At 43.6% G+C, this 22,680-nt stretch overlaps 1 long non-coding RNA gene across 1 annotated transcript in view; it reads left to right on the top strand.

The window, feature by feature from the left end:
• Positions 1-3,647: 3,647 nt before the first annotated feature.
• LOC309628455 overlaps positions 3,648-22,680 on the top strand; it is a 29,300-nt gene continuing 10,267 nt past the window's right edge. Inside the window, exons 1-2 of the long non-coding RNA XR_014244535.1 lie at positions 3,648-6,220; positions 7,805-8,143. This is a non-coding gene — a long non-coding RNA (uncharacterized lncRNA). The remainder of the gene's footprint in view (positions 6,221-7,804; positions 8,144-22,680) is intronic.

The following is a 22,680-nucleotide window of genomic DNA, read 5'->3' as shown; positions in this document are numbered from 1 at the left end:
AGGACGGGCTTCCGGGGCCCTGCAGTCACACGGGGTCCTACACTTAGAAGGGCCCAGTGCTTGATTTAATGCTCTGCTATTGCTGTCTTGAAATTCTTAATACTTTGGTCTTTTTTTCTGGTGGGGGTGGGGGAGCGCTGCAGGGCATGTGGGATCCTAGGTCCCCAACCAGGGATGGAACCTGTGCCCCCTGCAGTGGAAGCTCAGAGCCCTAACCTCTGGACCGCCAGGGAAGTCCCTCTAAATACTTTTGAACAAGGGACCCCACCTCTTCATACCTAGGCTTCTTACCTATTATGTAGCTGTTTCTGATCACAGGGCTCAGGAATTTTAATAGATAAGAAACTTAGCGCATCAGCAGCTGCTTATAAAGAACCTCAAAAACCTTTAAAAATTAATAGAAACAGGAGATTGAGATCTGCACAGGCCACTTTGAACCTGAATTCTGGGGGGATTCCATTGCAGATCATGCCAAGTTAGTATGCTGCCATTTTCACAGCCGGCTGGCGGGCATCCTTCAGGCGACTTCAGGTGAAGACGGGGTTCTGGAGGTGCACAGCATGCACCCACTTCAAGGTAACGCTGGTCCAAGGCTCGAACGTGGCCCCGCCCAGACCAGCTTCCATGTTCTTGGTCACACTAGCAAGGACAGATAACTTCTGTCTCATTATTCACTGACAATTGATGTAAGCTTTGAAAACCAGCAGTGGTGCTAGATCAACTACCAATTTGAATGAACTACAGAGGCCAGAGGAAACTCTAACTTCTCCTCAGCAATACCATCAGCAAAATCCAGCCTGGAAAACTCTCAGGATATACAATTGATCACTTCATCAAATAAATTGCAAAACTTACAAAAAAAAAAAAAAAAAAGGAGAGAGATAAAAAGGGAATTTACAGATTAAACAAGACTTAAAGGACACATTAATCACAATGTGTGGATCTGATTTGGATCTTGATTTACAAGAAAAACTGTAAAATATACAATAATGAAACAATGCAAAATTTAAATCTTGATGATTTGCTTTTCAGGATTTATTGTTAATTGTTTTAGCTGTGCTCATTGTATCATAGTTATTTTAAAAAAATCCTTGTCTTTTAGGGATACATATAGAAATACCTGAGGGTGTTTGGGGGGCAGAATTGCCCATGGTTTAATGGGTATTGGGGCTGGATGATTGGTACATGAGGGCTCATTACACTATTTTGGTTGCTTTTATATATATTCAAAATATTTTGTAATAAAAAGTAAAAAAAAAAAGAGCTATTGGTTAAAGTCATATGGAATTATAACCTAAAGTTATACTATAATTATAACATATATAACTTATATAAATAGAACTTACATATTATAATATGATAATATAAATGTCCATGAATCAATAGTGATATACATAAAATAAATACATAAGTGTGGAAGAAGAACTCCAAATCATTAACGTGGACACCCTGCCCTCAAGGAAGCAGATCATAGCTCCCCACTCCTGAAGTGTGGCCTCAGCATAACAACTTTTTTCCTGAGAGCATGATGGAAAGGGCATGAAAAAGAGCAACTGTGCAGTGAAGAAACCTGCCCTACACCACCTCAATCCTGGTGATCAAGGTTAATGTCAACAGTCGTGAAGCATATTGATGGTGTGTGTCCCTGGCCTGATGTGATGAGAATGACCCTTTGCCTCTGTCATCTTCCTCCTAAAAATGTAGTAACGCAGTCTAATCCTGAAAAAAATATCAGACAAACCCAAACTGAGGGCCATTCTACGAAATACCTGACCAGTCCTCATAACTGTCAAGGCCATCAAAAGCAAGGAAAGTCTGAGAAACTGTCACAGTCAAGAGGAGCCTAAGGAGACGTGACAAATACATGTAATGTTGGGTCCTGGAACAGAAAAAGGATGTTAGGTAAAAACTAAAAAACGTGAATAATGTATGGATTTTGATAATAATGTATCAATATCGGTTCTTTAACTGTAAAAAATGTACCATACTAATGTAAGATGTTAATAGTTAATAATAGGAGAAACTAGGTATATAGGAACTCTCTCTTCACAATAATTCTGTAAATCTAAAACTGTAAATTCTGTAAATCTAAGAAGGAAAGTGTATTTAGAAAAACAAAACTATTGGTTTTTGGGTTTAGTGTTGATAGTATGCTGAACTGAGTTTCTTAGAATTTCTCATTTCTACTTGTAACGTTCTTTTGCCCCCAGCAGGCCTGAACTCCTCAGTAAAGACTGTTTCAGTGTTTCTGAGAGAAGAAATTGAAAGTGACTGAAAGTTGGTATTTCATAGGCACTTTTTTCCCTCCTCTGTTTCAAGAGAAGGAACAGGTTGCTGCTAACTTCAGACTCACTGCTAGTCTCTACTTCAGGGTTGCAGGAAACCTGTATCTTCTGGTGCAGGGAGGATGGGGAGAAAACTGTGCAATTAGCACAACGATGCTGTTTTCTAAGAATCTGGTCAGATTGAGCCAAGTCCCTCCATCCCTGTGTCAGCTGAGGTGCCTTTCATTCCTACCTTTGTCCTTGTAGGGACAAAACACTTCTCTGTGAGAACTCTTAAAAGACCCTGGTAATAATTGTAATACAGGGGAGAAAAAGATGGTGAAATGAGGGGATGATGACAACTTATGCAGAGAAAATATTTTTCTTTACTTTTCCTCACATGCGGGGGAGAATTATTATAAGAATCGGGAATTCAGCGGCTCTTCACTCACAAGTGGGTCTATTCGCTTGACTGTCACCTTGACTGTCAGCTTCTTGCTCAGGCATTTAGAATATAGCTCGATCATTCCCCACCTGGTAAAGTTTGTCTAGAAAGACACTCTGTGCCAGCAGTGTGTGACTCTCATGCACTTAAATTATCTTTTTCTTACTTCCGGTGGCTGCTGAGGCAGTGCAGCTGAATACTGCAAGTCTTCTTGTCACTCAGCAAGAATGCTCCGTGGAGCTTGGAAAACAACTTTACTGAGTAAGGATCACAGCCAGATAGAGGTGGTCCCCTGGGTGGGGTATTCCTGCCGGGAGAAGGTTTAGCGAGCATCTACAAAGGCAATGATTTTTTTTTTTAAGAAAAGAAATGTTGGAGTCCTTGGACCAATTTCTCAATGTCTTTGGGAGCTCTAGGTGTTTATTTTTCCTAAACATATTCTTTGGAGAAGCCTGGAGAGGAAAGAAAGTGGTCCAAGTGCACACAGATGGTACACCCACGGCTCCCATCAACAGCAGCAAAGAAATCATCTTGACTCAAGCAGACAACCTCTGAGATAGGAAATGAAGCCTTGGGGTACGTGGTAAACTAAAGTCCCTGAGTTGGAATGATAGGCAGCTCACAGGAGACCCACAAAATGGCACCGAGTCCTGTCCTTTCCCAAGAGGGACATTTTTTTAAATGGCAGCAAAGTAGATATTGAGCTGGGCAAACAATCATGTCATTGGACAAGTTGTTCTGATTTTCTGCAGTTTTCCTCACTGGATCATAAAGCCATTAAATGATATTGTTTGGAAAGAACTGCAAGAAAATATAAGTGAATATTAATCTCTTGAGGTAGGGAAATCCTTTCTAGACATGGCATTAAAAATAGAACATAAGGGAAAAGATCAGTGAATTGGACACAGTAAAAACTAAAAATTAAAAATGTCTGTATATTTTTAAAAACCACTGTAAACAACATTAAAAGGCAAATGACAACCTTGAATGATGTTTCCAACACATGTACCTGACATAAGACTTAAAATCTTAATATACTCGCAACACTTCTAATTAAAATAAAAGAGAATACCCTAATAGAAAAAATATGTTAACAAACAAAATGGTTATTTATAAGAAAAAAATGCAACTGGCCAATACTTTAATGAAAAAAATTTCTATAAAACTAGTAAATAAGGAAATACACATTAAAACAATCATGAGGAACCATTTCCTCCAGATAAATTGCTAAGAAAAAAAATACCTAGCATTGGTAAGCATTCTTTAAAAAGTCATACTTTCATATATGCAGAATATAATTTGGTATGTTTCTGAAATTCAGCAGTATGTATCAAAAGTCTTAAAAGTGATTTTTCCCTTTGGCCTTGGAATTGTTGTAAAGAAATATTTAAGTGTGTACAAAATTGTGTATTCAAGGATGTTCAATTCAGTATTGTTTACGACAGTAAAAAAGCCCCTGAGCTGGAGTGATCTCCATCAAGAAGGAATTTAGGTTCAGTAAATTTCGTTGCAGTATGATTAAGTGGTTAAGAGCATGGACACTGAGATGGCCTGGGTTCAAATTCTGCCTCTCCACTTACTAGCTGTGTGGCTTCTCTGTGCTTCAGTCTTCATATGTAAAATGAGGATAATTTTATAGCATCTGCCCCATTAAGTTATTGTGAGAATGAAATGAGTTACTCTGTGTAAAGTGCCTGCTATATTCTAAGTGTTAGCTGCTGTCATTATTATTATTCTTTCCATGGATTCAACATGGCCATTAAATATGGTGTCGAAGAACATCTGAAAATGTGAGGAAGTGGACATGACGTATGAAGTGAAAAAAAGAGCAGATTACAAAGGAGATAACTTTGGGAACATATAACATATATGTAGACAAAGCAAGGCTGGCAACAGACCGAACGTGAACAGTGTTTATTTCTGGATGACTCTGATTTCTTCTTAATCCTTTTTAATGTTTGATAAATTTCCACCATAACAGTATTTTTGCTTTTAATCAGAAAAGTAAAAAATACGAATCTATTTTGAAACGAACATCATGTAGCTAGAGGCCTGTTGATTCCCATGTCTGACAGAGGCCGGGTGAGGTAGGCCACGCTTCCTGCTGGTCTGTTAAAGTCTTTTCTTTCACTCCTCCCTTGAGTTGATGTCCCTGCATCTTTCTTTCCCTGGCCTTTGGCTGGGCTCTGCTCTGGTCCTGGAGGAGCAGATGGAGGGACCGTGGGTCCCGTGTGTCTTGTTAGGGAAGGCAGTGGAGGCAGAAGCGGGCATCTCCAGGTAGGACCGGGCTGTGGGAGCCGCTGCTGGTCCCTAACTGCTGAACAGTAGAAGCTGAGAAGCCGCTGGTCATGGGGCTTCTGCTGGAGCAGGTCCTGGTGTTTGATTTGAGTTTCAAATGTTAAAAATACTCATGTTCCTGTCGCTATGATTAATAGCAAGAATTATCAGGCAGGTAGCGTTCATCCTCACCTCCAGATTGGGCAATGGGGCGAGGTCTTTAAATGCCTGGCACCCCGTGTGGGCCATACTACCCAGCATTGCCAAAGGATGGGTCTGCTTACACCTCCTAGGTGTGAGGCCTGTGGTCCTAATTGGTTAAGGGAAGCCCCGGAACTGAGACTGCAAATAAAACAGGTTTTCCCCTTTCTTCCTGGCAGAAAGCAGAGCGGTTTGGGCGTGTCTAGGTCTCTGAGTCACTGATGGGCTAGTTGCAGTCTTTCCTGAGGCTTTCTCGGTCTCTTGTTTCTAGAGCCCGGCATGCTGTGGGTGTTTCACTAACATTGTTGACCGGCAGACAGGGAAGTGGATGACTGAGAGGCGGAATAAAAGAACGGACAAGAGGATGGCTGGTTGGCTGGAGACTGGGGAGCTCCAGGCTGACCTGCTGGAACTCCCCAAGCTTTCTCCTCTAATTTTAAACTTCCTGGAGGGAAGGACGTGCCCCCCACCCCATGCCCCGCACCTATGCCTGTTAGCACAGTTTCTCCTGTTCTCAACCCTGAAGCTGAAGCAACAGCAGGCTGCCTAAACTGGAGAAAGCTGAACACTGGTTATCTGGTGCAAATAAAGCAAGTAATTTGATAGATGTGGGTTAAAAAAGGCATTTTTCCACGTGACATCTCTTGGGAGAAGGACAGCTACCAAAATTTCCAAATCGAGTCCTAAATCCGGGTGTCAAAGTTCACATAGCTGGACTTCATAGAAATCTAGGTGGACAAATGGTCAGCACTTAACAGAGCTGTCACTGGGTATCAGGGGATTCTGGTGTCCAGGACTAGGAAAACCAGTTTCTTGAGGTCTTTGGGTCTGGACAGAACTTTATTTACAGGTGAGAACATGGAGAAATAACACCACTAGGAAACTGGGCTTTAAGCCAATGATTCACTGTCAGGGAAATGGAGCAGAAGAGAGAAACCACAGATCAGGGCAGGGCGGCTCCAGAAGGACTCAGGGTCCAACCAGAATGCTGATGACGGGGGCCCCGTCTCCCCGCTGAGAGCTGCAGGTACAGGTGAGGGCCTGGTGGCTGCCGAGGGGAGGACAGGGCCCCTAGACGTGGGCAGCCCAGGAGACCTTTACACTCTCGAATCTAGTGCGTTAGTTATCTCCTTCATCTTTGAACATTACCACCCCATTGGTTCCTTCTTCCTCTGAATACCAACCTGGCCCAGGCTCGCTCTTTCTTTTTTTTTAAAGGGAAAGTACTTTTTCTTTTTTTTTAAATTTATTTATTTTAATTTATTTATTTTTGGCTGTGTTGCGCACGGGCTTTCTCTAGTTGTGGCGAGCGGGGGCTACTCTTCGTTGCGGCGCGGGCCTCTCACTGTGGTGGCTTCTCTTGTTGCGGAGCAGGGGCTCCAAGCGTGCGGGCTTCAGTGCTTGTGGCACATGGGCTCTAGAGCACAGGCTTAGCAGTTGTGGTGCACAGGCTCAGTAGTTGTGGCTCGTGGGATCTAGAGCGCAGGCTCAGTAGCGTGGCGCACGGGCTTAGTTGCTCCGCGGCATGTGGGATCTTCCCGGACCAGGGCTTGAACCTTTGTCCCCTGCATTGGCAGGTGGATTCTCAACCACTGCGCCACCAGGGAAGTCCTGCCCCAGGCTCTCTTATCTTAAAAAAAAGAATCCTACATTGCTCTCACCTTGAACCAGGAGCACTCATTTTCCCTTTTATTACCAAAATTTTCTAAAAAGACATCTTCACTCAGTGTTCCTCCACCTGCCTTAATCCCTTAGAATATGACTCTCTCTGATGTGTCTTAACTGAAATTGCTACCAAAGGTCACCGTGACCTCTAAGTCCCCAATTCAGTCACCTCTGTTCAGTTCTTCTCCTTCCTGACTTTTTGGTCGTATTTGACATTGATGAGCACGGCTACCACTTGGAATTGTTTCCTTTTTGGCTTCCGGGCATCTCAGTATCTTGATTTCCTACCCCTGGGACTGTTCCCTTCCATTTCCTTCTCTGACTAGTTTCTCTCCTCTGACTAGGCAGACATTACTTAGTGGGACAGTATAGTGCAGCGGGCACGAGTCTGCACTGTGCCGTGCTCAGCCCAGTGCCTGGCTCGTTGTAAACACTGGGAAAATGTAGGCCTGAGAGAAAAGAGCCTGTCCTTCCCTCACACCCCTTGGCCAGCTGTGTTCCCTCAGCTCCGCACACACCTCCACTGCAGATGGCCCTCGGCCCTGGGATCTGTGATTGCAGGAGGGCCTGTTTCCTTTACAAACATGAGAACTCCGCAAGGGAAGGACTCTGTCTCACTTTGAGCCGCAGTGAGCAGCACTGGGTCGGATACTGGAGATTCTCTCGTTTTTGTTTGCTTGATTGTAAAAGGACCTCAGTGTGAGTAACCTAAGCACGTGTCTCTGGGAGGCCCTGGCTTTCAAAGCTGCAGCTTTGTGTTTCTAACTGACTGCTGGACATTTTCACATAAATGTCTCAATTTAACGAAAACCAAACTCACGGTTTGGAACTGTCATTCTCCCAGAAAGACTCAAAATTGCACCTGCCCTCCATCACTTCTGACATGCATCTACCTGATCCTGGGGTGTCTTCCTTCCCTACCCGCTCATCTGAACCACTTTTCTGTTCCCAGAACCCCAACCTGGCCGAGGCCCTCCCACCTAGACTGACACGGTGGCTTCCTAACTGTTCTCCTCACTTCCCGACTCACCCACACTCTGATCCAAGCACGTTGGGGCCAATCAACATTAAAGAACCGTTTTTGTTCTGTCACTTCTGTATCTTCAGTTAGCCATCAAGTACAGCAGGTAAGCCTCTGGCGTCCCTGCACATCTCCATGTTCCATTCCTCTCAACACAAAGACCAGGTGACTTGCTTTCTCCACAGACAGCTGGCATTCTCACCTCTGTGACTTTGTCTTGGAAAACCCTCTCCCCAGCTTTCCCCTGACCAGCTCCTAGCGATCATTCAGGTAAGTGCCACCTGCCCGGGGCCGCCTTCCCTGTATACCATGGTTAGAAGTGACCTTCTCTGATCTCCCAAGAAGCTTTGTTTGTACCTCCCCACATGAAGGAGTGTAGATATATCAGTATATATCTCGTCCTCCCTTGAGGGAAGGGGCTGTGTCCACAGCGCCTGGCACATTATAGGAGATGGATATTCATTTGCATGATTGAGTGAATCACTTGATTGAAACTTTTCACCCAGAGATCTGTGATCTCCACAGTTACCATTACCAGCTCATTTCCACCCGAGATAGGTCTGCGATAGTTGGTCCCTACGGAAAAAAGATTCCATTAGGTTTAGGCTCTGGGCCAAGTGTATATGGCCTAAAGAATGAGCCAGATGAATGCAACCGTTTCTCAAACGTGGGGGTTATTGAGGGCCAGTGAAAGGAAGGGGAGGGGCATTTCATGGGGATAGTGGAGCAGCTGAGCCCTTTTGGAAAGTTTTCCTGGGGATCGAGGTTTTAAACTAACAGCACATCTCAGATTCCCCATTCGGTCCTGGGCCTTAAGCTGGATCTGCCTGGGGGACATAATTAGGCGTTCCTCCTTGCTTTCCTCTGAATACCCTTGTTTCCTTTTCCCTTTTTTCCAGTCTTTCAGCCTGTCCCATAACCCATTTCTGCAGAGTCTTAGTTCCTGAACTTAGTATTTCCCAGGAACTAATGTGTAAGGCAGAACACAAGAGAAGCAGTAGATACCTTGCTGATAAGGGATGCTGTTCTTGACCCTCTAGAGTCTGACACCACCCAGTCCTTCTTCCCCCTGGCTTCCAGGGAGCCCTGGAGATGTTCAGCAGGCCCTGGCCGGAGCAGAGGAGCTGTAGGGATCTCCAGGAGAGACGCAGACTGCAATCAGCCTGTATGTAGTGGCCTTTTATAGGTAGTGATTAAACGCTTGTTAAAAGCAATTACTAAATAATTAAACACCTGTGACTGACCCCTCCCAAGAGTGTGGTCTGAAGACCACCAGTATCAAATTGTCTAGGATCTTGCTAGAAATCTAGAATCGGAGGTCTCTATCCCAGGCCTACTGAACCAGAATCTGTATTTTTAGCATGATCCTATAATGATTTGTGTCCACATCAAAGTTTAAGAAGCACTGCCATTGACATTCTATATTGGGATCTTAAAAACATGTTTCAAGAGCCGGTATTATAAAAACTGTCAGCAACCAACTACTCTGCAGAGACGTGCCTTCTTCTCCAAGGCAAACGGAGAGAAGGTGTCACTATTGAACTGCCCCATTCCTCCCAGTTCTGACCTCTCTTTCTGGCTCGAATGAAGGGGCAGTTGAGATTTGAGAGGCCACTGGAATGGGGGTGGTGGAAAGGAGGAGGGCCGTAAGGAGATGTCAGTGCTCCCCACCATAATTCCCATGCTCTGTGGAATTGTTTTCAGCAAGTGAAGGTCCTTGTCTTCTTTGAAGAAAGAATTCAGCAAAGAAACCAAGATTGCATAGCAGGCACAGAGTTTATTAGAAGCACAGTCAGTGTGGGAGAACACACACGAGAACTTGCAGAGTGAGTTGCCCCCGATAGGGGTAGCTTAGGTTGTTAATATGGGGTTAGTCTTCAGGGGTTTAGATGAGGATGACTCCCTTTTTCCCTCCCCTATGATCATGTCATCTATAATTCCTTATTTGGGCTTCCACCAGGTGCCATTTTGAATCTTTCCAGTGAGCACCTAAGCAAAACCCACAGGGAGGGGGGCTGTCAAAACCACAATGCTAATGATATTATAATGATATTACAATGCAGCCAAGGTTACTAGAGGATGACTTGAGACCCCTTCTGTGCATGTGTTAGACTGGGAAATCCTCTCAACCACAAAAATAAGGAGGCTGTGGTGGGCTGCTTTGTCTTTCACCCAGTCAGGGCGCATTGTTCCCGTTGGTAGTTTATCTTAAAGGGTCAGCATGAAACTGGCTTCAGCAGGTTTTCCCAAGGCCTATCTACCTCCTACCTCAGAATGACTTCCTGCTGCTCCCACTGGGCAGGTCAGGAGCGCTCAGAGCAAGAAGCCAGAGTGAGGAGCTCTGGGTGTTTCCTAAAGAACTGCCAGCCTGACTGGTTTAAGAAAAAGGCTGCCCCAAACCTTGAAACAATTGAAATGTTCATCAAGAGATGAATGGATAAACGGAATGTGGTGTAGCCATATGGTGGAATGCTACTCAGAAATAAAAAGAATGAATTATTGATGCATGCGGCAACATGGATAAATCTTAAAATAATTTTTCTGAAAGTAGCCAGACACTCCCCAGCCCCACCCCCCAAAAAAGAGCAATTTTGTATGATTGTATTTATGTAAAACTCTAGAAATGCAACTAACCTATAGTGACAGCAGGTTAGTGGTTCTTGGGAATGAGGGGCAAGCAAGGGCAGGAGGAGGGATGACCAAGGGGGCATAAGGAAGCTTTGGGGGGTGATATGTAGGTTCTCTGTCTTGATTCTGGTGAGGGTTTCCTGGATGTAGGCACATGGCAAAATATATCCAACTGTGAGCTTTAAAACGTACAGTTTATCGTGTATCAGTTATACCTCAAGGAAGCTGCTAGAGAGAGAGAAGCTGATGGCCAGAATAACTGAGAGCTAGGAAAGAATGTGGAAGAGAAAGACCAGGGGAGAGAGGCCTGGGGCCAGGGCGAGGCAGAAACCAGGGGCAAGGTGAATCCTCATCCTGCCCTCCACGTGCTGCGGGGCTGGCCTGCCTCGCTAGGGACCCCCCGCCACCGGGCTCAGCAGGCTGGAGAGGAACTCACCTGGGAGAACCATCCAGGCCCCAGTTCAACTCGGGCCCAAAGGATTCTTTCCAGAAGCAGCAGCTGGCTGGCTCTCAGGAACACGTGCTTTCCGCGTGGAGGCAACCCAGAGTCTCAAACTGGCTCAGAGCTAGACCTTGCTCATCAGGGTAACCAGCGACCAGGAGACCTGGTTTTCTAAGCCAGAGTCAGGCAACTTTCTGCTTGCAGAGTGAGGCATTACTCACCAGGACAGCCGCCCCCTGCGCCCACCTCCGGCACTGGGCACTGTGTCGGCGAGGGGAGGCATGGGGGGTAACCTGGGTTGGGGACCTTCTTGAGTTTGTCATGTGCTGACCATGGGGTAGGCAGGGCTGCCTCCTGTCATGTTCACCCTAGAGGTCATCCTAGGCGCTCAGTGGCTCGTGGTGGCCATGTCCTACATGACCCCTGATGACTTGATGTTTATAAAGGGCAGACCTGACAGCGTCCCTCCCAGCTGGATTTAACCAGCTGCACAAGCTGACTTTCATTACCAGCATCACCTCTGTCAACGAAGCAGCAACAGCAATTTCCTCCTGAGCTGGAAAAGCCTGTGGCAAAGCCACATTCCTTTTCAGCAGCTCTGAGGTGACATTTCTCATACAGACGGGGAGGAGAGAAGCAGTGACATGGCCCTTCAGGGGCGGCTGACTGGAAAGGTGACATCGTAAGCATTTACACAGGCTGCCTGGAGACTCTGGCTTTGTATTTTAAAAGCTAAGGTATAGTTTATGGAGGGTAAAATTCACCCTCAGTGTATAGTTCTGTGAACTTTGATGAATGTGTACAGTAGTGTAACCACCACCCTAATTAAGATCTAGAACACTCCATCACTCCCAGAATTCCCCCACGCCCCTTTGTGGTTAACCCCTCCACACTACCAGTCCCTGGCCACCACCGGTCTGTTTTCTGCCCCTAAAATTTTGCCTTTGCAAGAATCTCACAAAAATATCATGATAATGGAAAAGACATACATTATGTGGATTTTTGAGCCTGGCTTCTTTCATTCAGCATAATGTTTTTGAGGTTCATCAATGTTGTGGCATGTATATTAGTAGTTCTTTACTTTTCATTGCAGAGTAATATTTCACTGTATGGATGAATCATAGTTAATCTGTTCCCAGCGGAAGGACATTTAAGTTGTTTCCAGCTTTGGGCAATTTTTCATAAGGCTACTGTAGACATTCAAATAAAGTTTGTTATGTGAACATAGGTTTTTATTTCTGTTAGGAGTGGGATTGTTGGGTCATATGGTAAGGTATGTGTTTAATCTTATAAGAAACTGGCAAACTTCTGAAGTTTTCCAAAGTGGCTGCCCATTTTACATTCCCGTCAGCAGTGTACGAACGTTCTTGTTGCTTCACATACTCACCAGCACCTGGTATGGTTAGTTTAGTTTAGTTTTAGCTCTTCAAATAGGTGGTGGTATCTCAGTGTGGTTTTAATTTGCATTTCTCTAAGGACAAGTGACACTGAGCATCTTTTCATGTGCTTGTTTGTCATCCACCTAGCTTTTCAGGGGCTCATTCAAATGTTTTGCTCTAGCTTCATTCTTAGTAGCTGAGCTTGAGGCTCTCTACACAATAGGGTTCTTGTACCTGCCGACACAAGCTGTTTCAGAAACTCAAAGTAAAACAGTGCGCCTGAGAAATTGGTGGGGAGGTGGGAGCAGATCAGAAAGATCAGTGTCATGGTGTTTACTTATAATGTAGAAAGGCAGAAGGAATGTGTTCTCAGTGACTCTACCAGTCGGAGGAGGACAGGAAGGGAGAAGGGGCCCTGGTTCGGTTACAGGAGCAAAGGTACCGTCAGCTTGCGGGAGACAAGAAACATTCTGCTATTGTGGAAGGCGCTCGGAGAGATGCTGTTTCCCTGAGCCTTTCTGGAGGAGAGGAAGGAGGCAGAGTGATAAAGCGAGTGGTCGGGAGTTATAAACACACAGCACAGAACTGCAAAAAATGTGGCTAGAAAACGACTGTGCCTCATGGTATTTAGCTTATGGTCAAGGTTCCTGAAGAATCTTTCTAAGAGCTCTCTCCCCCTTTGCACATACAAGCTGATGGTTTTGCTTCTCTGCTGGAGCAGAGGCATTCCCAGGACCACTGTGTATTTACCTCTTAGGTTGCTCAAGAAACATTCTCAGTGCTGTTTGGGCAGAGGGCTCAGGGTGTGAGGGGCTGCCAGCTGGGCCTTTTCCCTGCTGTCCTGCTCGGCCCTCCTTTCTGGGGCCTCAGTCTGCACAGACCCTCTGAGTGCTGGGAGGTGGGGAAGGAACAAGCCGTGGATAGCCCCTAACATCACTGAGGGTGGACCGAAATGTAGATTTAATTCACTGTAGGCAGGCAGGCTAGGCCGGGAACAGACGCCTTCTGTGCACATCTGTTCCCAAAGATCACCCCGGAGAGGAAGCGAGTCTGGGGTACTTTTGTTCAGCAACAGGGCCAAGAGAGGAGGCAGAAGGAATCTGTTCAGCCAGCGCCCAGTGGAAATGCAGCAACGGGGCACCTCGTTCTTGGCCACCACGTATCCAGGTGCAAACAGTTGCCTGGATCCCTAACCCGCAGGGCAGGGCCTGTGACGTCATTCTGTTTTGTATAGCCCTTGCCCACATCACCTGTTTAATGGTGACAAGACAGATAAGGTGCAGGGTGAGTGTGGAGAATGCCAGAGGCTGGCTCTCCCAGATAGAACACTTGAGATGCTTGCCTGACTTTTGCTCTCCCTGAGAGTTTGTTAGAAGACAATCATTGTTTAAGCAACCCGCCCCCAGACCCGGCCCAGCAGGCCTGACGGGTCACTCCTTTGTTTTCCTTAGGAGGGTTGTCCCAACACAGCACTGAGGGGTTGGGACCTGGACCAGAGGATGTTTTCACTCTTATGATCTTATTCCGAAGATTTATAGATTTCTTTTTAATTTGCAGGCTTAGAGATGTCCTAGTTTCAAATATTTGTCTTTGTGCAGTGAATGATTCCCTGTCCCCTGACTCCCCACTTGCTGATCCTGTCCTTTCTAGAAGCTCTCATGAAAGAAGACACATTCCTTCCCTTTCTGGCTCCAGAGACATTAGAGGTCAAAGGTGATTGTGTCCTTGAGGATCCACTCCCTTTAACTGGGTGGGTAGATTAACCCAGGGCATCGGGTGTGACGGAGTGAGTACTCCCCAACCCAGGGCATCACCTGTGGTCCCTGTTTCACTGGAGAAAGACCTTCACTGGAAGAGGTCTGGACCTGAGGCTTGTTCCTCAAGGGGCCCTGGCTTCACATTGCAGAATCTTCCTTCTTCAAACCTGCACAGCTTTGGTCCCCATTGTACAGGGGTCTCAAACAGAGTCACTTGGGCAGAGAAATGTCAGAGAATTTACTACTTTACAGAGGGCTTCAAACACCAGCTATTAATTGTTTAGGCACTGCTGCAACATGCAAGTTTTGTTTATTGAGTCCTATAAGTATTTATTATGGTGTATCTGCTGTTGATATTAATCATTTAGATTTACGAGTTGGTAAGTATAAATAATTAATAAATGCTTAGGCATACCCTCCAGAGCCCTGGAATCCTGAAGAAATCATTATTACACACGTTCTCTTCTTAGATGCCTTTGAGTAGCACTCTCACTGCACGTACAAAATGGGAGTCCAAGGGGAGATTTAGTAGCTGCCTTCTTTCTCATTGAATGGGACATGGGTGGGAGGCTGGTTTTTTTTCTTTCTGCTCCCAAAGAACTATTATTTCCTGGTATAGAGAATAACATAGAGCTAAGTATTTAATTAGGAGAACAAACACCCGGAACACATAAAGAACTTAGTGTGGGGAGAGAAGAGGGAAATTTTAAGGATGGGCAAAGAGGACTTTCTTACACTAAATAATATATACCCATGGAAGAGAAATTATAAAATTCAGAAAAGCAAATTGGAGAAAATTAAAAAGTCACCCATCATCCCCTTATTCTGAGTTAATCACTGTTAATGTTTTGATGTTCTCTCTGAGTGTATATGTTGGAATGTGAGTTTGTGTATTTGCATATGCACATGTGTGTGTTTATGTACAATTCTTTTTTTTTTTTTTTTTTACAAAAACAGCATTCTGTGCATGTTTTATAACTTGCTTTAAAAAAAATCAAATATATCATGACAATCTTTTCATGTCAATATGTACTAAATAAAACATCATCGTATGGATGTACCACAATATCCCAACTAATTCCCTCCTAGGCATGTCTTTTGCATCAAACTAATCAGCCAACTAACAAATCCTAAATGATTCTGGCTCCAAGGTCCAGAAAAGAACTTTATGAACTAAAAAGAAATTAAGTATAATGCCATAGGCTGGGGAAAATAACTAACCATGTAGAGTAGGGGAAAGAACCATTGTGTAATATGCTGAGGACCTAAAAGAATTAGGCTGAGTATAATGGAAATCAGGTAATGGATCTAAAATAATTAAATCTATGAGGTCAAAGAAAATATAGTTTCGAAGCTGAATATTCTAATTCTTTTCTTAGGCAAGTTGCATAGCTTTTCAGAGCCTCACTTTCTTTCTTTTTTTTTTTTTAATTAATTAATTAATTAATTTATTTATTTATTTTTGGCTGTGTTGGGTCCTCGCCTCTGTGCGAGGGCTTTCTCCAGTTGTGGCAAGTGGGGGCCACTCCTCATCGCGGTGCGCGGGCCTCTCACTATCGCGGCCTCTCTTGTTGCGGAGCACAGGCTCCAGGCGCTCAGGCTCAGTAGTTGTGGCTCACGGGTCCAGTTGCTCCGCGGCATGTGGGATCTTCCCAGACCAGGGCTCGAACCCGTGTCCCCTGCATTGGCAGGCGGATTCTCAACCACTGCGCCACCAGGGAAGCCCTCACTTTCTTAATCTATAAAATGGGAATAATTGTTTCTATATCAAAGAGTAACTGCAAACGTGAAGTAAGTTATTATAAAAGACCTGAAGAGTGCCTGTCGCAGAATAGAATAGGTGTAATTTTAAAAAAATATTTTTTTAAATTAAAAAGTAAAAATAATTAAAAAAAAAAAAGAATAGGTGCCCAAAATGTCTTAGTTTCTTGCTCCATTCCTATCCTTTGGGTTGTGTTCTTCTGAGACACTGTTTGGGAAGGAGAGCTGGACCCCTACACTGTGAGCAGACATACGTGCTATTTTGCTCTAATAACACAAGGGCCAGCTGTAAAGGTGGTCAGAAGGTAATGGCTTCCATGGAGACTATTTTTGAAACGCAGCTTCTATGGGTCTAAGGCCTTACTGAAATTTTTTTCTATCACTAATCTAGTTGGCCAGCAGGAACTTAGAAATGCAAATTCTCACACTTACTGAATCAGAAACTCGGGGGCGGAGGGGGGGCGCTCAGTGACCTGTGCTTTAACAAGCCCTTCTGGAGTTCCTGATGTGTGCTAAAGGCTGAGGACCACTAGTGTGGCAAGAGACCTGGAAACCAAGAACCACTAGGTCTAGAATATACTCTACCTCCCCAATTCACTATGGGACCACAGGCAAGCCACTTCATTTCTTTAAACCTCCATTTTCTCATCTGGAAAATGGGAAAGTAATATCTCCTTGTGACCTCAAATGATTCTTTCATAGAAAGAATGAGTTTAGGAAGGTGAAAGATATTTTTTAAATGTATTATATAAATGGAAAGCATTCTTATTATTCCCTGTCCTTAGGCAGGGTGATGTATAAAGCATCCCTACTTGATGAAAAATGATTCTATTTTCATTGACCTTTAAAAGAAGAATCTGTGACCTCCATGGAAAATCTCATTGGATGCTCTAACAACCCTCACAGCATTTTCTCTTGTGTAACCTAAATCCTTTGTGTGAGCTCTTTTAGCATCTCAGAGATGTTCTGAGGATGATATCAACCAATGGGAAGGAAAGGCATTGGGCAAAGTAAAAGCCCTTACACAGGAGAGGAACATTTGTTATTTGTTCTCCTTTTTTGGTCCTTAGTGAAGATGGAGAACAGCAGGCCAGCCTGTGGGGCAAACCGTTCATCTACATGAAGGGTGCTATTAAGTTGCCCCTCACTTTCTTTCTTTTCAGGCTGAAGAGCTCTGCTTTTTCACCTCTGTTCGCAGGCTTCCTTGTGCTCCCTTTAGCCATCCCTGTTTCTCTTCTCTGAGCCCTTTCCATGTGCTATAGCAACTGCCTCTTGTGAAAGTGCCATACAGTCCCCTTGAGTTCTGGAGCCTAGGATGTACACAGAACCTTGGTCACCATCAGAGGGGATGCCAGGAGCATGATCTCATGGCTCTAACCACCTCCCTCCACAGACAAAGCACAACCCCGATGCCTCAGAGCAAGGCCATGGCTCTGGCGAAGCTCAGATTCTCTCCACTTTAACTTACTGAGTCATTCATGTTTTCATTTTCATTTCCCTTGGTGTGCCATCTTTCATTTGCGCTGAATGATCTTTTCTACTCTCTCGACATCTTTGATTTCTCTAAGAGAAAAATAAATTTAACATATTTATATATGCATAGAAATTTAGAATATATATGCATAAAAAGATTGAATCTCAAAACGCTAGAATCTCAAAAGTCGTTTACTTTGGGGAATGAGATTACAAGCGATTTCATTTGTTTTCATCTTGCTTCTCTGGCTATTTAAATTTTTCTATGATTGACACATCAATTGCTTAATTTTTTGAAAAAGCAAAAAATAAAATTGGAAAAATAACTCCCTGCATGGGTACAGGGCAACAAAGAAGACAGAAGATGCTTGTGTTAAGGAAGGTCTCACTGCCCCACCTGAGTTTCCATTCCAGAAGGATACAAAGCTGTAGGGTGACCAACTGACCTGGTTTGTCTAATACTGTCCCAGTTTTAGCACTGAAACAAGCAAGCCAGGACAGCTGGTCACTTACCTCCCAGTCCTCTTTTCTGCTGAACCGCCGCCTGCTGGCCCCTGTGGGGCATTCCTCTCATGTGTCTTGCTTTGCCACTGCTGGGAACTTCAGCAAAGATGGTCTTGAAGACGAGAAGAAACCTCAGGAGCATCACCTGTGTGGTTGGTTCCAGGGAGACTTAGCAGTAGAGGCAGGTGTGAAGAGGCGATTGAACTGAGCTCTCTACCGGTGTGGAGGTCGGTGGGCGGGGGGCCTGGGGCGGGTGAGTGCGAGCGAAGACTTTGGGCCAGGATGGAAGATGAAGGTTCAATGGAGGAGTCCGTGTGGCTTCAGGGGCCACTGATAGTGCTTTGTGGTGATGCTTTTCAAGCGGGTGAGGGCAGAGGAGGTGACCAGCCAGGGTTTCTTCCCCTGGACATGAATTACTTGGGGACTTTTGTAAGCTGTATTTCTCCCTTTTGCTTTAAATGTGTTATATTTACCTTACCTAGAAATCTGAGTTTACAAAGATTTCATTCTAAATTGGTGGTTCTCAATCTTGACTGCACAGGAAGATCACCTGAGAAGCTTCTGAAATGCTCAGACCCCGACCTAGACCATGTAAATCAGAATCTCTAAGAAGGGAACCTAGGGAATTTATATATCTATATAATATAAAATAATTACATATAACTAAAGGAATGTACATATATTATTATATATAATATATGAACTTATATAAAGAATTTATATATAATTGCATATAATATGTAATCATATGTAATTAATATATAATATATTAACTACATTATATATAAATTCCTTTCAATATTATATATCATATTAATTATAATAGTTTACATATATATGAATTCCTAAGGAATTTATATATAGGTATATGTATAATAATTACATATAATATATAAAAGGATTTAATATAATATAATTACATGGAACATGTAATTTAATATACATAAATAATTAATATATAATGTATTATATTAATTATAATATAATAGGATATATTGTATGGAAATATATATAATAAAATTTCTTAGAAATTCATATATATGTATATATAATTACATATGTACTATAATTACATACAATATATAAATATAAAGGAATTTTTATATAATATTGTAATCAATATAATATATACTATATTAATTATATATGATTATATATTGTATTTGATTATATTATGTATGTAAATTCCTTTATATATATGAACTTACATATTATATGTTATAACATATATAAATTCCTTTATACATACATTGTATACATATTATATTAATTCCTTTATACATTATATATTATATGTTATATATTATAATTTTATATATATATATATATATATATATATACACACACACACAAATTCCTTAGGTTCCCTTAGGCTCCTTCCTTAGACCCTTCTTTGTTTCCTCTCTGCACTCACCCTCTTGAGAAGCATCACCACCACAAAGTACTATCCATATGTATATATATAATCTTTCTTTTTTTTCTTTTTTTTTTTAGCTGTGTCGGGTTTTCATTGTGGCGCGCAGGCTTCTCTCTAGTTGCAGCTCGCGGGCTTCTCTCTAGTTGTGGCATGCAGGTTTTCTCTCTCTAGTTGTGGCGCGTAGGCTCCAGGGCGCATGGGCTCTGTAGTTTTTGCTGCACGCAGGCTCTCTTGTTGAGGCGTGCAAGGTCAGTAGTTGTGGCATGCGGGCTTAGTTGCCCCGTTGCATGTGGGATCTTAGTTCCCTGACCAGGGATCGAACCCATGTCCCCTGCATTGGAAGGCGGATTCTTTACCACTGGACCACCGGGGAAGTCCCATGTATGTATACAATCTTCTCAGGGGAGTCTAGCCATGACTGAGAATCACTGATTCAGATATTTAAGATGTATGATGAGGGGACTGTGGGGGTCAAGGTTGCTGATTGAAGGACACATAGGGGAAACGAGTCAGCAGGTCCTATCCGCAGAGTGGATAAGGGCAGACAGGCACTAAGGTGTACAGAGGAGAAGGGATCTGTCTGTAGAGATGTGAAGTTCAGGGAGATGACTCAAGAATGGACGAGAGGCCTGCACTGTGGTCCTTTAATGTTCAGGACTCCAGAAATCTTTCTCCAAGTGAACAGGAAGTGTCTTACCTTGTAGGCACTGCTGATTCAATGAGGGGGTCAGTGGTGTGGGCCATGTGCCCCTAGAGTCCAGTGCATTAGGCTGAAGGATCAAGTAATCCATGTCAGAGAGGGGACGAAAATGAGCCAGGAAGGAAAACTGGCTAATACACCTGCCCAAGATTGAGATAAAAGTGTTGCCGCATTCTTGGTGAGAGAGCAGAGCACCAGATCAGCCTGCGGAGGGGCACTCTTTGAGGGAGTGCTTGGATGAGTTGTTGGCCACCGTGGTTTGCTTTTAACTGCCACGCCCAGCCTCCGTGGGGGCCAAGCTCTGCCCACCCAAGGCAGCTGCACTGATGGGATGCTGCCTAGCTGGAGGGCACTGTGTTCGCAGCAGGGGTTTAGAAGACGCAAGAGACATCAAGGACTCCAGCATCGGCCTGTGCTTTCCCACACTGAGCAACCCAGAGTCCAAATGGAGTTATCTGGTAGGGCAGGATGTGTAGACCTGCTGGAGAAATGAGCTGCACGCGTGCTTGCTTCATCTTTTCCCAAATGTTCTTAGTCAGGTTGTTGGGGAAGCAAACGTGAGGCCAAGGGAGCCACGGAGAGCAGGAGGCCTCTCTGACCCTCAGCTCTCAGCCCAGAGGCTCTCAGCCAGTGGTTCAAAGCTATGGGTGTACAATAGAAGCACCTAAGGATTTCTTAAGAATACAGATGACAGTCCCCACCCCTAGGGATTCCAACCTAGATGGTTTGAGGTGGGATCTGAGATATAACGTCATTTAAATATTCTCCAGGTGATTCTAAAGGGTAGCCGGGGGAGAACCTCTGATTTGGCTGGGCAACCAAATGGGTGGTCAGTCAGGAAGGAATGGTAAAGGGTGGCGGTGCTAAAGGGAATCAGAGGACCGTTAACTCAGGAATTGGTCCAGGTGCTAGTTTTTATTTTGCCCTTTTGCCTATTGATCTTTTCAGTTTTATAATTCTTAATGTTTGAAAATGTCTATTTCCCTTTTGGATCCTCAGATTTTGGCTACATCAGAATCACCAGGAGAACCTGTTAAAACAGATGCTGGGCCCTACCACCAGAGTTTCTGATTCAGTAACCCTGGGGTGGGTTCCAATCATCTGCATCTCTAACAAGTTCCCAGGTAACACTGCTGCTGCCTGTTCAAGAACCATACTTTGAGAACTGCTGGTCTTAACCTGTTTCATCATTTCATCCTTTCAGTCTTTTAGTTTTCTGGATTTAATGTTTCAGTTAGATCTTATTTTCCGCAGCTTCTGTTTTCCTCTTCTCATTAAACTATGCTGTATTTAATCTTTTTTCTTAATTTATATTTTATCTAGATTTTTCTTACTACCTTTAATTTATTCTCTATTTTATTCTATCAGTATTTTTAACTTGCCCTTTTGACCCATGTGACAGACGCTCTCACCCACTAAAGAGTCATTTTATACCCCCCCCACCTCCTGTCTACTAGACCCCTATTAGGTTGAGGGATTGGATAAGTCATGAGCCCCTCTAAAGTCTTTTTTTCAGCTTTATTGAGGTGTAATTGACAAATAAAATTGTAAGATACTTAACATGTATATTGTGATGATTTGATATATGTATACATTATGAAAGGATTCCCATCTAGGTAATTAACACATCCGTCATCTTATATATTTATCTTGTGTGTGTGTGCGTGTGCGTGTGTGTGTGTGTGTGTGAGAGAGAGAGAGAGAGAGAGAGAAAGAGAGAGAAGGAGAGGGAGGGAGGGAAATAGAAAGAACATTTTGCTCGGCAAATTTCAATTATTGTAATACAGTATAATCAGGTGGGACTCTTGATTAGGCTAAACCAATAAAGGTAACTCCATTTCCCCTGCCAGTGACTCGTATAAGAAAATGGCAATAAATGTGAAGGGAAGTCAGCTGGTAGGTCTCTGGGAAAATTTCCCTTGGAACAGGACTCAGGAACATTCTCTGTGCCAGTCTTCATACTGTTATGTGAGGTTTGATACTTGGAGGAGGAATAGCTGTCTGGCATCTATGAGGGAAGGAGCCTCAGGACCAAAGTCAATACCTTGAAGATGGCAGAGCACAAAGATGGGAGGAACCCGGGTCCTTCCTTGATGATGTCCTTGGGCCACTGAACCAACAAGCTCTGGAGCTGCCTTATCTCCAGACTTCTGGTTATGTGAGATTCTCTTTGTTTAAGCTATTTAAGTTAGGTCTTCTGTTTGCTGAAGTCAAAAGCATCCTAAATGTTACATGTTATTTTAGCCATCTTAAAATTACTATATTTTTATTTGTCTGCAGATATTTGTGTGTATATCTCAAAAATTCCTTGAGATCAGGAATGATGATTTTTTTTTTGTATTTTTAGAAAATACTTCATATTTTTAGAGTAGTTTTAGGTTCACAGCAAAATTAAGAAAGTACAGAGATTTCCCATATACTCCCTGCCCCACACATGTATAGCACTGTTAAAAGATCTCCCATCAGAGTGGTACATTTGTTACAGTTGAGGAACACACATTGACACATCATTATCACCCAAAGACCATAGTTTACATTAGGGTTCACTCTTGGTGCTGTACATTTTATGGGTTTAGACAAATGTAAATGACATAAGTCCACAATGATAGTATCATACAGAATAGTTTCACTGACTTAAAACTCCTCTCTGCTCTACCTATTCATCCCTCCCCAGCCCAACCCTTGGCAACTACAAGTCTTTTTACTGTCGCCATAGTTTTGCCTTTTCCAGAATGGCATATAGTTA

Source organism: Balaenoptera borealis, assembly GCF_965194805.1.
Source record: "Balaenoptera borealis genome assembly, chromosome: 4".
NCBI classification, from domain to species: domain Eukaryota; kingdom Metazoa; phylum Chordata; class Mammalia; order Artiodactyla; family Balaenopteridae; genus Balaenoptera; species Balaenoptera borealis.
This window is presented reverse-complemented; position numbering and strand designations above follow the sequence as displayed.